The sequence below is a fragment of the Thermobia domestica genome, chromosome 1 (assembly GCF_964235325.1).
Source record: "Thermobia domestica chromosome 1, izTheDome1.hap1.1, whole genome shotgun sequence".
Taxonomy (NCBI): domain Eukaryota; kingdom Metazoa; phylum Arthropoda; class Insecta; order Zygentoma; family Lepismatidae; genus Thermobia; species Thermobia domestica.
In genome coordinates, this window is record NC_137454.1 from 203,613,051 (window position 1) to 203,626,122 (window position 13,072).

Here is a 13,072-nt window from a genome sequence, read left to right on the forward strand (position 1 = left end):
TTATTATTTTGGTTTATATTCAAAACCAGCATTCAATTTTAGTTTTCTTTGCCACTGCATATTCAGATTTACACTTCACAAAAAGTAGTTCCAATAATTCACGAAGTAATTTGATCGTGACGATTCTAAAGAAAGGAACAGAATTGTCGGTGCAGACTTTATACGAGAAGGCAATTGAAGAGCTACTTCAATTAAGAGATAGCGAACTCTGCTCGAGAAAGTCAATTATAATGGTGTTATTGGAAGCCGAATTGCAAACCAAACATGATCTTTTGAATGTAAGCTATCCACAGTACCATGGTCTTTCTTTAAAAGTAGCGTAGCTTTGGTGAATAAAAAAATGAAATGAAAGCTTTGTTTTACGTCCCACGGTTATGCCGGTTAGGCTAAAGGAGACGGTGATGATGAGTAATGAATGAAATGGTGGAATGAAGAAAGTGGGAGGAAACGGGAGAACCCCGAGGAAACCCACTTTGGTGAATAAATTAAAGGGTAAATTATATGATAAAAGACTAGCGGTGCATTAAGGGACCTCGATATACTGACTCCCGTTTTTTTTAAATTAATATTTTAGTGAATAACAGAAAGAGAACAGACGTTAAAAACTTAGAAAGTAGACACAATTGTATCTGCAAAATGCTATTAAATAAACTATTGTTTCCAAACAAACATGGCCAGTAATTTGGGTGCGCAACTTATGACTTTGCGCACTCAAGTTCTAGCCTATACGAAAGACCTTGAAAACAATTATTAGCCTTGCCATACTATGCTATGAATACGTGTCAGAAGTTTTGTAGAACAGCTTTGTCGTCCGTCTGTCTGTCGGCAGGTATCAGAGGAAAATGGTAAAAGATATTGAGGTGCAGTTTCTTAAATCGATTCTGCGTCCCAAGAATAGGTTCCATCTCCTCTGTTAACTCTGCATTCAAACCGGAAGTAGTTTAAGTTAGCAATTTCCGGTTTCAATGTTTATAATCACACAACGGAAGTAGTTCAAGTTTAATATTCTTTCGGTTTCAATACCTATTTCCACAAAGCAAAAACGGTAAGAGATATCGAGATGCTGTTTTCTGCAATCGATTCATTGTCCCAAGACTTGATTCCATCTTCTTCATTAACCATCTATTCAAACCGGAAGTGCTTCATTTCCAGTTTCAACACTTGCCGGCATAAAAAAAAATTGGTAATAGATAACAATCAAGGGTTTTCTGCAATCGGTTTAGTTTCTCAAGCGAGCACATCATTACAACTCGCAACACTTTACCAACACTTGAAGTGGTTGAAATTTACTACTACTTCCGGTTTTTTCATACAGCAAAAACGGTAAGAAATATCGAGATGCAGTTTTTTTTACAATTATTTCCTCGTCCAAAGAATAAGTTCCATCTTGTCCGTTAATTTTCTATTCAAATCACAAGTGGTTCTAAACGATTTCCAGCTTCAACATTTAACCCCACAGAACAAAAATGGTAATATATAACTACAAGCGTCTTTCTGCAATCGATTCAGGGTGTCAAGAGAATATACCATCAAAATTCACAATACTGCCAAAACCGGAAGTGGTTAAATGTACTACTTCAGGTTTTAATACTGACTTCCGTAGAGATATCGAAATGCAGTTTCTTGCAATCGATTCAGTTTCCCAAGAGTAAGTTCTTATCTTCCCTTAACCATCTACTCGTTCCGGAAGCGTCTCAAATTAAAGATTACAGGTTCCAACCTTTATCGCCATAGGACAAAAACAGTAGGACATAGTGAGTAATGGCATTTTGATATGGATTCAGGGTGCGAGGAAAAGTTATGCCTTTGATTTTATTAATCTATTGCAAACAGTAGTTATATATGTATTACTTCAAGTTTGAGTATTGAGCTCCCATAGTTTGGAAGTCTACCATAGTTTCACATTGTGAAAAGAAACTCACTTGTTAGCTCATGTAATACGAGGAGTGATCAGAAAGTAAGGTTATAGAGCCTACAGTGAAACGTGTATATATTTTTTATACAACCAATACAGCCAACAGATAGTACATACTGTGCATTAAGTTATTTTTAGACATAGTTTCCATATCGGTTGAGGCATTTGTCGCATCGTGGGATGAGTTTGAAGATTCCCTCCTGGTAAAAAGCTTGCCCTTGTGTGTTCAGCCACGTTATCATAAACACGAAGTGTTTCACTTCCTCGTCTGATGTGAACCTCTTAGGTGCTCCTTCAAATGCGGGAACAGGTGAAAGACGCTTGGAGCGGGTTCCGGGCTGTACAGAGAGTGATCGATAATGCCCCTGCTGTGGTTCAAATCTGTTGATACCATGCTGGGTCGGCCACTGCGCTCCTCACCGGTGACGATTTCTATACCAGCCGCGAACTTTTGACATCATTCTGCGACATGCTGAGGATACATTACAGTCTCTCCAGCTGCCGATGAATTTCAACCGTGGTTACGTTCGCCCACATGTGAGACCAGTTTTCCAGACGAGCCGCCATTTGTATTTACCTACAACTAGCGTCATAGGTGGCGGGTGGCTGAAACTTTGCATAGTTGCCAACTCTATGTAATAAAATTACCGCGCACTCCTCATTCCTCTATAACAGATGAAACTCTAGAAATATCGGCCTTGTAACCTTAGTTTCTGATCCTCTCTCGTGGCATTTTGCACATGCTATCTGGCTCATTTTCTGATTTTTTTTTATGTCATTCACTCTCTTTAAGTTATCTACTAAAATTTTAAAAAGAAAATGTTATTTAGTGTAGTGAGGATCCTAAATTCCTTCCCTTGTGATATGCAGTAATAACTTATGTCCATACAATGTTAAAATTAACATGATTGTTTGTTTACTCCTCTGATGGTCTAAACCAATTTCATGGTATATCGTCTTTCAGATGAATGCACTTATTTCTGTGGTTTCATTAGCATTCATTTTATTCAGCGTAAATAAACTCCTTTTGCTTCTCGAGATTATATTTCAAGAGAAATAATAACAAGCGAAAACAGAAACCACAACGTCATATCGCATCTCCTCCTATATAAGCCAGCAAATTGCATCGTCATCCTACATTGAGGTAACATGATAAGCCAAAAAGAGCGAGTCAACATCTTGCTTCATCCTCTCCGCCTCTTGGCATAACGAAGGGGAAAAGAGACGTCGGTTGCAGAAGAAAGAAGTCAAATGTGACACTAACGACCATTTTGTAAGTCATCAGAGGAAGAATTTTTCTTCACTGGCTCTTTTGATGGAAACGATATGCGTCATTAGACTCCCATCTTCACTGTTTCAATACTCAACAACATACATAGTCTACACATATGTATATTTACTTTTACAACAAGAAAAAAAACTGTTGTCTCTGAGCCCGTGCGGCAGAGGCAATCATGCATACAGAAAAGGCTGGAATACATAATATGACAACGGAGGACGAATGAAGTCATTTTATCCACATAGTATTGGATCATTTGTGGCACATGCTGGAAACGATCAGGTTTTTATCAGTCCTTCCAATGAAATGCAATGTGATGCTGATAACGTAGACGAGAATGTCTGTAATATGTCTATTGAAGTGGCTGATTATATCCATATTGATAGGGGAGAAATATGTCGAGGTGAAATGGTTACTTAATATGTAAAACCAGTTGTTCCCAACCTTGTTTACTTGACGCCTTCCTTCGTGAACCCTACATACCTTACGTCCTCTCTTCCTTGCCGCTTTTGGTCCTGACCCCTTTTGAGATTTCAGATGCAGGATTGAATTCTCAAACATTCAATAATAATAATAATAATAATAATAATAATAATAATAATAATAATAATAATAATAATAATAATAATAATAATAATAATAATTATTATTATTATTATTATTATTATTATTATTATTATTATTATTATTATTATTATTATTATTATTATTATTATTATTATTTCAGGATAACCTCCACATAGTATTCTAGTGCATTATTATTTTTTACCAGCTTCGTTGTTAGTGCTATCACATTTCTTAGTCAATAACTATTTTGAGTTTGTACAATATTTAATTTAACGCCATTTTGTTAAATTCGTAATAATTGTAATTACCAAAGCAGTTTATTTCTGTCAGTAGCTTGCGCCTACCTTGCTCGATCTCCACGCCCTTCCAAGTTGGGGACCACTGGGTTAAACGGAAGTGTATAACTTATTGTGATTTTTTTTTAACTAGGTTTAGTAAGTTTACCGTGAATTTACTCACTGTAGTTACTCCACTGATAATCGATCCAAAGAATTTAGAACCTCAGTAGGAGTAAGACAAAGAGACAAACTATCAATATACCTTTTCAGAATTTTAATGGACGGCATCATCAAAGAAACACAGTCAAAATATCCAAGTAAGAAACTGGAATCTCAAACCAATAAAAATATCATAACTAGTATACGCAGATGGCATAGTTATTTTTGCAATACACAAGCTAATCTAGACACAAATTTAGATATGTAAAAGGGAGAGTCGTCGTTGCCATTGAAACCACCGTTTCTTAATTTTGAACATACTAGATTCGATTGAAACGAGAAAACTTTTTATCGGACTTCTAAAGAGAATGAAATAAAATAACTAAATACATGACCGTGTTTATTACATCTAGGATTCCCAGTCACGACCCCCTTTTCAGTTTTATTAAAAAATAGAAGAAGAAGATGAAGAAAGGAAAAGGAAAATAGAAAAGGAAAGAGGTAAAGTAAGAAGGTGATAAAGAGGAAGCTGTTACTGAATATTTTGAAAAATATGGTAAAGAAAAGTGAATAATTATCGAATTCCAATAGCTATTGGGTTAATATTTGGTATTCAGGTGATTAAGGGTAGACGCATGCTAACCCATACATCCCCGATCTAGATCCATTTAACCCCAACTACCAAATTATCCCGATCTAGATCTGAGATAGACGAGAAAGTTTAAGTTTACAGTTTATTCAATATTTCCACTAATATCCAATATTTGAAAAATAAAAGACGAAGTTGATGGCATGTTAGAATCGACCACAAAGAAAAAAAAAATCAGAGTATTACATATTCGTAGAAGATTTTGACTCTCACAGTTCTCCCATGCTGATCATTCGTTCAGGCTACTTCAGTCCCTTTTACTTCCTTCATAGAGCCAACTTAAGTTAGTATTAACATTCAATGAGTTTAATTGATAACTACCATTAATTATAATAAGTCACACATATATGTCAAAATAATGGATGCACTTAATAATGAACCTACATTTCACTCACACACACATTCATACAGGACAATGTATACTTCGGGTTGTATTTAGTTAAATTAAACTAACCTAACTACATTACTATATACATTTATTACATTTCAATAAAAGAAAAATTAGTTGGACATAACAGGGAAAAAATTTAATACATGGAAAGAATGTTTCATTAACATGCATAGAAATTCGCTAATTTTATCAAGACCAAATAACACATTTATCTTCCTATATATATATTAAAAGTTGAATTACATAAAAGAGAATTTGACAAAAAAAAAAATGAAAGACAAAAATAAAAAAAATTCAAAGATCAATACATTTAGGATTCAATGTAATGAATATATATATATATCGTTGCGAAAAAAAAAAAGAAGAAAAAAAAATATAATTGGTTAATTATCCTAAAAAAAAAAACACTTCAGTAACATTTTATTAGGTCTCTGTCCCAAGAGGAGACATTTCGACGATTTTATGAGTCTTTGTTCTCACATCGATAATAGCTCCTTTTTCCAACTCTCTTTTCGCACTGTGGTTTGTGTCCAGGAGAGTGTTTAATTGTTTTTGTTTTAGCTATAGACAAATAGTCGCTTCATATCACATATATATTTATATTTCTCATTTCGTCACTCGACGCACTCAATATAAAATTTCAAAGTTTATCAAGGTTAAAAAAAATTTTGAATCCAGTCACAGATATTGAGAACATATTTCCATATTCCGGTATTCACCTTAAGTTATCAACTAAATTTCTCTTCATTAAATTTAAGACCAGTAATTTTCTTTATAGTATAGATCTTGTAGTCAAAAGATTCTAGTCACTGAATAGTTAAATTTCTGATCGTAGGGGAAGGATTTGTTTCAGAGTCTACTGATAGAAGATTCGTTGGTGGGGCACACTGTTTCGTAGGTTATTTATTTCACTTTGATCTTGCGAATAAATTTGGATGAGGATTAGGGTTATTTTACTTATCTTACGACCTGCTACTCGTTTTACTTACATGCGGTATTTAACATTATATTCAACTTTAATAGTTACAGACATCAGTAACCACTCAACAAAATGTAATTTATTACAATATACGCGGTAACACTATATGTCACAAATAGTTGGTAACGGTCGGGTGTCAAAAACCTATGGCAACCTAAACAAAACCAGGGTAAATACCGAGCCCATTACATACATACTCGTATATATATATATTCATATTATTCAATACAATAAATTTCACTTTAATATCCATCGTAGTATTTTGTCGACGTTTAAATTCTACATAACCGTTCATATTCGACAAGTATTCATATTTTATAAATGTTTATATTTTATTGGCTCAAAGACAAAACAAAAACCCTGACTATCAAAATTCACTTTTTTCTCTCATAAGGTTGCAACATTGTACTTTCTATGTATAAACCCGATAATCAATAATCATTTTCAATTTACTAAAGATCCGCGTAGATATACAAAAATAGTTGGTGTTATTTAGTGACATAAGAGGTGGAAATGTAACAAATTGAGCAGGCACGTAACTTTTAAAACTATGTAAGCACATATATAGATGTATATAAAAAAAAAATCAATGTTATTGGAAACTAGTGGGCCCAGACTACTAATACATACACACTATATGACCAATCAATAGAAATAAAAACCAGAAATCAGTTGTCAATGGATATAATTTGTATGATCCATGAATAACGAATGTTTCTAGGAATCCGAAAGCATAGTGTACCTTCCCATCAATTTCTCCAGTGGTGGATTGAATATCGCGAAAATGGTCCCGAGATGTGCTGCAATACCTCCACGAATTGCATCCCTCGATGTCTCAGTTAGTACATACGATCGAAATAAGTGATATGAATATTGTACGTTTTCATGAGTTTCAGAAACCGGGGGGGGGGAGGTTGAAAAATTTGAAAAAAAAAATCTCGAAGTAATGAAGACAGAGAGAGAGATAGAGAAGAAGGAAGACGAAGAATAGGGGCGCCAAAGACTTAAGTGGGAAATAACTAACGCTACAAAGATAAAAGTCGAATTTCGCTCTCAACAAAATCCATAGCCAAAATATTCTTAACATGCCAAAAGGGTGGTCTACTCAAATACGTAGACTCAAGGAGCGCCCTGCTGCCAAGGATGCAAGTTCTGTGTCCATCAGATCCCAATCCCACAAGAGTTTGGTTGTAAGATTGAAATCCGATCCCCGTATCCGGCCCAAACCAGCAGGGTCCCGAAAATCCTCCGGAAGGTTAGAGACGGCGTTAATTTAGAATTTCAAAAGAAAAAAATCATCCGACCTCTTGGAAACTAGAAGATTCCAGAATAGTAATGAAATTAGAGTAATAGCTAAGATATCCCTAATTAGAGGTTGCCAAAATAAAAAAAAATTAAATAAACTGAATTTTGGATCGGTGATTTCAATATCCAAACATCACCGATGGCTACCCAGCGCAGACATGCCACAGTCTGGGACGTCGTTAATTTCCCTCATCTAATTAAACTAAGAAAAGACATGAAAATACTTAAGGGGACTAAGGGTCGACGTCCGGGTACGCTAATTAACATGCATATTAATTTAGTAGCAGTTAATTTAATCGGATAGTCCGAACTGAGTTATATGAACACTGCACAATAACTAAATAAAGTAAGCGACAAAAAAAAAAAAAAAAAATCTCTGAGAGGCAATGAATGTTAAAGGTATAAATGACCGAAACCTGTACTTTTCGATGATCACAGAATATAGCAGTTGGTTTTCTTAATTATCATTTCTGTCGACCTTTAGAAATAATTCCCACATGATACTACTCTATCTATTGAAAGGCTTAAGATCTGGGGCTGTTATTATGAGGTACATAAATGCAAAGTAACACACAATTCCCAACTATAATTTACATTCAAGTAGCAAACTCGGTTGGATGAATGCACTGGTGTGGAAGTCAAAACGCGAGAGTTTTTTTTTTTTTTTCGTAAACATATTCATATTTTCACTATATAAAATTCACTAGGCCTATCCATTTAAATATAGGGGTCGTCATCTCGTTCATATTATATATCATATTATTAACATATCATTACGTTCATTCATTATCTACTAATTTTCGCACGAAGTAATATTTTATAAACACCCTATTTCGTACATTTTACACGCAGGCCATACACATATCTACATTACGCAGTAATAAATATATATATATATATATATATATATAACTATCACAATCTATCACGCTCAAACCACCACACGATCACATTCATCGAACCACGTACTCTTTATTTCGAAGCACCCAAATTGTATTTACCTTGCAGGTTTAAAAAAAAAAATCATACATGTATTTACGGAAAGTTAAATTGTCAATGATTAATCTATTTCTGATTTGTTGATAAAACTGAAGCAACAATGGAATTTTCGACAGCCACGGGAAAAAAGAATTTAATACTACATTTTTAAACAAACAGTAACAGCATATGGGCTTTACTTCTATTAAGAAAATAGGTATTCTTTATTTCGGCGGATATTTCAATTTCTACTGACCCTAGCAAGCTGAAATTTTCAGTACAGTAAGATCTCATGCTATTTTATACGAAGGTATACTCATCTGAACCGAAAACCATGTCCAATGAAAGTAATTTTTGAATAAATGACTAAAATCCGACAACCTAGATCACTAAGTTATGCGATGTCGTATTGTCAACAAACAATTGAGTACCGAAACCGGACGCTGTGGCGCTGTAGTGGAGGCATAATTTACCGTGTACTGAAATCTATACTTGTACTCATTAATCAGAAATTTAATATTTACTCTGGTTTATTTCTGTTAGGAAAATGGTACTAAATTAACACATATTTATACACTGTCCAAATCGAAAATTCACACACTCACACAAAACTACTAACTACATACACCACTGCTAATACTATACATAAAACAACTAACTAAACCAAACATGCACCATTTAGTTACATGCATGTTGACAAAATAAATACTCCCTTCTGATATATACCGTCGGCTCTATTTAATTTAGAGGGGGCAAAATGAGAAAGGTAAACACTAGGTCCAATTGACCTGACCAATTGTTTACATAATGACTACCAAAAGTTGATGCCCGGGGGGCACCTTAAGGAGGTTTATGTAGGGACCCTTCCCCTAAAAGGGGAAAAGGCCCTAAAACGAACAATAACTAACCCATTCCCCCGCTAGAACCGGTTCAATTCAGAAAAGGGGATAGGAGCCCTTTTGAACTAACTTAAGCTGCCATTATGATTATTTACAGTACTATTAAACCTACTACATACATGCAATTACGAAATAAATAATAATAATTCACATTTACTTAATACACGACCAACATGCACTAATCAGGTCGTAATTTCCCTAATCCCTAATTGAATTTGAAAAGATAAAAAAAAATCACTTTCCTATATTGTCTATCCTATCTGGGCAGCAAACATGGCTTCCTGCAAACCGAAATCCTGAATCAGATATTTTCCCCTGGTTTTGCAGTTCTTTCAACAAAAATATGGGTTTCCTGGCTCCTGATTGATCACACGACGTTTACGATGACATTTAGTCTAAATTTTACCTGTTTTACACTCGAAATCCACGTCTTTACCAGCCAGTATAAGTTGATTTTCACGGCTGTGCTCGTAGAGTCGTTCTTGATTATTCTCATAACATTGCGCCGAAAAAGCCAGAGGTAGGAGAATTCCTCCAATCAGAACGAAAACTTTAGCCGCGGAAATTACAAAACGAATGGAAATTTGGTAAATCCAGATATAACCGGATCTGAAAGTGACTACGGACTAGTGAGAGGGGGTGAGGGAAAGATTAGGTACCTGGCTAAATTCTACATTGGTCTGAAATTAAGGAAATTTATATCCAATAACGGAACTATGTTTCGGTATGACGTCAGAATGGTAAACATTGTAACTATTCAAGTTATATATCCGTAAATGGGATTTACACTTAATCAAAATATAAATAAATATATTATACAGTGGGAATATGGTTATTAATGAAACCTTTCGATTCATTGTATTTAATTCGAAGTAAAGGGAGTAAATAAATTGTGTAGCTAAACCGAAATTGAATAAAAAAAAAATTACTAGGTACAGGGTGCGTAAAAAAAATTGCCATTACTTTCAACTGTAATGGTACATTACAGATATAATAACTACGAACTGAGTAAGCAAAATATGAAGATCAACAAGGGAAACACAACAAAACTAATGCGCATCAGAAGGACGAATAAACAATGCATAATACACCACGGAGGGAGGAGTCGACAAATTTAAATATCTGAGAATTGTCATTAACAAAAACGGAAGATTGAAGGAGAACTGAACGGCAAAATAACAAATACAGGCAGACTACATGGCGTCATTAACCATTAACATGGATTCTTAGGGAAGAAAGAAATAAGCCAGGAAACAAAAATAACAGTCTACCAATCAAAGACAGAAACAAAAACTACCGGCATTAGAAATGAAATTTTTGAGAAGAGTTACAGGAAAAATAAAGGATAGAAATCAAAGTTTTCAGTAAATAGTTATTATAATTTTGTTCACTGATATTTTCATTTCACGATTCAATCTAAGAAATGGGGGGCGAGAAAGTTAAGTGTAGTGGCCCGTCCCTTGTATTTTGATTGTAAGCACATCTAAAACTGTATTACGTAGAGGAAGAAAAAAGTGGCAAATAAAAGACACATACGAATTCATATTTTTGTCATTTGAGATTTCTACTTTTGTGCTAAACTGAGCTTTCAGACCATTCACAACTAATAAATGTATTCAGGTAAGAACTTCACAACTTAATACTAGTTTATGTGGTCACAAAGGGAAGGTATTTCCTTGTTTTGTCTTGTCTTGTGACACCCCATCCGTAAACTCGATTCACCTAAGCTCACATATGAGTTTATGCAAAATTATTTTATGAAAGAGCTCTTTGGAGACCATTCTCCAATCATTTATTTATCGGCAGCATAGTAAATGTTATTGGCTTCATATTTACAACCAATAGCAGTTTCAGGGTACGATTGATACTGCCCGCTAGGAACTTGTTGGGAGAATATCGAACTTCGGACAGAGGACTTCCAGTGGGAATGAAATGCCATCAAGACAGGCTCGTAAAATGTCATGGCTAAAAGACATTATGATAATTATTCAATGCATTTTCACCCATCTACAATCGAACCCACGATCACATGACCAAAGGCACTAGAATAACTAGAGTGGCCTGGAGTTTGCAGAGTTTACACAGGAGGCTTAAAAGGGGACAGTAAAAAAGATTGAGAGCTTATGTTTAATACTATATGAACACAGACAAAACAATTTAAACGAAAAGCTAATTCCCATCATATTTCTTCTGGTTTCATTTTCTTTTATTTACAGTAGTTGACATATGAAAAAGCTCCATCAGCATCATAAAATCACTTCCGAAGTTTAGGCAATCAACTTCTGGAGAAAGACAACTTCCAGACACTTCTTGTTTAGTTGTCTGTCCTCTTCTTCGCTGGAGTCTTTTAACTCCTTCGTGCACCTTCGTCTACCTTCGGAGTCGTGATTTCTACCAGGTCACGCATAAGAACCCATGCTGCTTGCGGTAACTTAGACAGGGATACCAACACTACAAATTGGTAAACTTTGATACGATCTATTAGCCAAACTTTGTTTTTTACTTACAAGAAAAGAAATACTGTAATTAATTATATTACTACCAAAAACACAAGACTTAAAAACACATACATACAGAACAAATAATTAATCGGAGAAAAAAACGATTAGCATGACCACACAAATCTACAAAAAAAATTCAATACTTATTGTATTTTCAATTCATGTAAGCAATAGGACATCAATTGCAATTGCAAACATCGAATACTAATACTAATACTAATACTAATAATAATAATAATAATAATAATAATAATAATAATAATAATAATAATAATAATAATAATAATAATAATAATAATAATAATAATAATAGTGTCAAAACAAGCAAATACGAAAGCGATCCCAAGGTATAAAGTAAAAACTGTAATAGTCTTCTAACAGCAAAATCAATGAGGATTTAAAATTAATTTATCAGTAACACACTTCGAATAGACTAAATAATTAAAAGCACATACTTTATCTCAAAATACAGGATTTTCTTTATGTGATTGCGTTGGATAAGGAAATAGAATGTAATGGTAATCGCATGCAAATCCTGTCAATCAGTGACCTTTCTAATATTAATAAAAAAATCTCGGATAGAACGGTCGCTTCTTTTTTTGGTTTCTTTTATCAACAGACAGTTGCGTTGATAGCAGGAAAATTCAGAGAGCAGCATTTGAACATCTCAGATATATACTAAAATCAAGTAGCAGTGTCGCAATGTACACCCCGTGAAGAAGTTTGGTTTCTCATAGCGTACAGAATATCAAAATTGAATTTGACTTTTTGTATTTTCCTTCATTCTCCACTTCCCAATCAAAAACTCTATTGAGATAAATGCATATTTGAAACATTAGCAAATATTCAAGTTTGTAGATTCGTCGAGCAAAGTTTCATTTTAGCGTTGTATTCCATGAATAATTTGTATTTTTATCCTAAGCATTATACTGATCCGCTAATCTCAAAAGTACTGTGGATGGCCTATCAAGCAAGAATGATATCCATAATTAATAACATAGGAATTGAACTCGATTCCTAACTTTCGTCTCTACAATCTGGTCAAAATTGGTGGTGACCCATGAAGTATTCTTGAGAGTTTTTGCCTCCCGGAAGGACATGGACAGAGTAAATATATAAAGGAGGAGGAAAGACAAACTTCTTTAATTAACTCCATAAACCTCTCGGGTTCA

At 34.3% G+C, this 13,072-nt stretch overlaps 1 protein-coding gene across 2 annotated transcripts in view; it reads right to left on the reverse strand.

Moving 5' to 3' along the window:
• The window catches only part of ec (ubiquitin specific peptidase echinus), a 217,475-nt gene that overhangs the window by 111,976 nt on the left and 92,427 nt on the right, over positions 1–13,072 (reverse strand). The window lies entirely within an intron of this gene.